A 3,393-nucleotide genomic window follows, 5' to 3' on the forward strand; every position below is an offset into this window, starting at 1 on the left:
TGTCTAGCCTGGTACGCACAGGGGACAGACAAAATAATGTGAACACCTGTACTTACTTGGGAGTGATTTATTAATAAAGGATTGGACCTCCATTTGCTCATAAAACCGCTACGATTCTTCTTGGAATACTGGCATATAATGATTGCATAGTCTCCGTTGGAATTTTATGCCACCCTTCGATAAGAACCTCTTCTAACTCTTGTAGTAACGAAGGAGGCGGAAATCTGCTGCAGAGTCTGCGCTCCAATATCGCCCACAAGTGTTCGATAATGTTCAATCCTGGGGACTGTCCTAGCCAGGGAAGACACTGCAGTTCAGTTGCATGGTCCTCATACCAAGATAGCACTATCCTGGCTGTGTGAATGGGTGCATTATCGTCCTGAAGTACGGCATCATTGTTGGTGAACAACATTTGAATCACTGGGGGCACCTAATCACCTAAATTGTTCACTTAATCGTTGGCTGTAACACGGGCTTTGAGAGCAATGATGGGATCAGCAGAATACCATGGTATGGCTGTCCACACCATCACACTTCCAGCTGCACGCTTAACCGTTGGAACCAAGCAATCAGGTTTGTAGGCTTCTTTTGGCGTAAGCTCGGGCCGATGTTGGAAATAACAAAAACGTTGACTCGTTGGACCATGTGACGTGTTTCCACTGCTCAGCCGTCCATGATTTATCTTCCTAACACCATGTTTCACGCTTCTTTGTGTTGGTTGCCGTCACTAATGGTTTCGATATAGCAGCCCGTCCACGAATATTCGTTTATGGAATTCTTGGCGGACAGTGTCGCTAGATGGCTCTTGAGCTCTGCAGTCACTTTAGCCGCCGTAATTTTGTGCTGTTTTGACAGAATTCATGTTAGCGTACGACGATCTCTGTCATTTAGTTTTGATTTGCGCCTACCATTACATTTACACGATGATGTCTTCCCATGTATTGTGTAGGCTACCGTGAATGTTGAAACAGTTGCTCTTGAAACACTCGGTAAGTTGGCTATCTTGGCTACTGATGCTCCAGCTAATCGGGCTCCCACAATCTGCCCTCTTTGGAACTCTGCACGTCATCCTCGGCCTCTGAATGCGAATACGAAGTGTACACTACTCGTAAACAACCTTCACTGATGCTTAGTCCGTACTGAAAACGCACAGTCCAGGGCGACATGTGTCTTACCGATGATCTTGACCATCAAACATATCCGTCTCATTACTGCCACTGTCCGCATATTTTGCCTGTCCCCTGTATATAAAACTGGTTCCTCCTCATGTTGATCCACCCACATCTGCCTGAATTTCTGACTATCGTGTCATCTCAAAGGCATGGTAGGATTTAAAAGTATTTTCTGAAATGGGAATCTCAATCATTAGAAAAGAAATCCTTAAGATGACATTACCTTTTATAACTTGGTTGCAACACGTGGTTTGGGGCTAGGGGTGGGAAAAACAGACCAGTTAAAACCAATACCGGTACTTTAGTTCTGAATACCGGTTGTTTTCGGTATTTAGTTGGTCTCGGTTGTAACACGTGGTTTTTTTTATGTTTTCGCGAGTGATCTAGTAGAAAAAGGAAATATCGGTTAGTCATAGTAGCAGTGCTAAAATGATTTGTTTTTAAATAACCTTTTTTTAAAAAGAGAAGTAATGTTTTCGTAAAATTTGCGTTGGTGTGGAATATTGCGTTAATATACACTCCTGCAAATGGAAATAAGAACACATTGACACCGGTGTGTCAGACCCACCATACTTGCTCCGGACACTGCGAGAGGGCTGTACAAGCAATGATCACACGCACGGCACAGCGGACACACCAGGAACCGCGGTGTTGGCCGTCGAATGGCGCTAGCTGCGCAGCATTTGTGCACCGCCGCCGTCAGTGTCAGCCAGTTTGCCGTGGCATACGGAGCTCCATCGCAGTCTTTAACACTGGTAGCATGCCGCGACAGCGTGGACGTGAACCGTATGTGCAGTTGACGGACTTTGAGCGAGGGCGTATAGTGGGCATGCGGGAGGCCGGGTGAACGTACCGCCGAATTGCTCAACACGTGGGGCGTGAGGTCTCCACAGTACATCGATGTTGTCGCCAGTGGTCGGCGGAAGGTGCACGTGCCCGTCGACCTGGGACCGGACCGCAGCGACGCAGGGATGCACGCCAAGACCGTAGGATCCTACGCAGTGCCGTAGGGGACCGCACCGCCACTTGCCAGCAAATTAGGGACACTGTTGCTCCTGGGGTATCGGCGAGGACCATTCGCAACCGTCTCCATGAAGCTGGGCTACGGTCCCGCACACCGTTAGGCCGTCTTCCACTCACGCCCCAACATCGTGCAGCCCGCCTCCAGTGGTGTCGCGACAGGCGTGAATGGAGGGACGAATGGAGACGTGTCGTCTTCAGCGATGAGAGTCGCTTCTGCCTTCGTGCCAATGATGGTCGTATGCGTGTTTGGCGCCGTGCAGGTGAGCGCCACAATCAGGACTGCATACGACCGAGGCACACAGGGCCAACACCCAGCATCATGGTGTGGGGAGCGATCTCCTACACTGGCCGTACACCACTGGTGATCGTCGAGGGGACACTGAATAGTGCACGGTCCATCCAAACCGTCATCGAACCCATCGTTCTACCATTCCTAGTCCGGCAAGGGAACTTGCTGTTCCAACAGGACAATGCACGTCCGCATGTATCCCGTGCCACCCAACGTGCTCTAGAAGGTGTAAGTCAACTACCCTGGCCAGCAAGGTCTCCGGATCTGTCCCCCATTGTGCATGTTTGGGACTGGATGAAGCGTCGTCTCACGCGGTCTGCACGTCCAGCACGAACGCTGGTCCAACTGAGGCGCCAGGTGGAAATGGCATGGCAAGCCGTTCCACAGGACTACATCCAGCATCTCTACGATCGTCTCCATGGGAGAGTAGCAGCCTGCATTGCTGCGAAAGGTGGATATACACTGTACTAGTGCCGACATTGTGCATGCTCTGTTGCCTGTGTCTATGTGTCTGTGGTTCTGTCAGTGTGATCATGTGATGTATCTGACCCCAGGAATGTGTCAATAAAGTTTCCCCTTCCTGGGACAATGAATTCACGGTGTTCTTATTTCAATTTCCAGGAGTGTAGAAAAGTCGAGAGGCGGTCAGTGCTCTTTTAAGAACAATGTCGACAGAAACGAGCAACAATTGGTACAGCATTGCTGAGGCAATAATGTGGCTAAAAGTACGCGTGTCCGTGCAGTGTGCAAGTCTCGCCCCCAGCTGCAGAATGGTACCATCCCTTGGCTGCAAATATTTTTACGAAGTGAGGTAGTAGTGAAGTAAAATATTTCATTACCTTTAAAGCATTAAAGATTTCTCTGTCATATCTGTGAAATAATAAAAGAGGAAGGAAATTTTGGCAACAG

This window comes from Schistocerca serialis, chromosome 4 (assembly GCF_023864345.2).
Source record: "Schistocerca serialis cubense isolate TAMUIC-IGC-003099 chromosome 4, iqSchSeri2.2, whole genome shotgun sequence".
NCBI lineage: Eukaryota > Metazoa > Arthropoda > Insecta > Orthoptera > Acrididae > Schistocerca > Schistocerca serialis.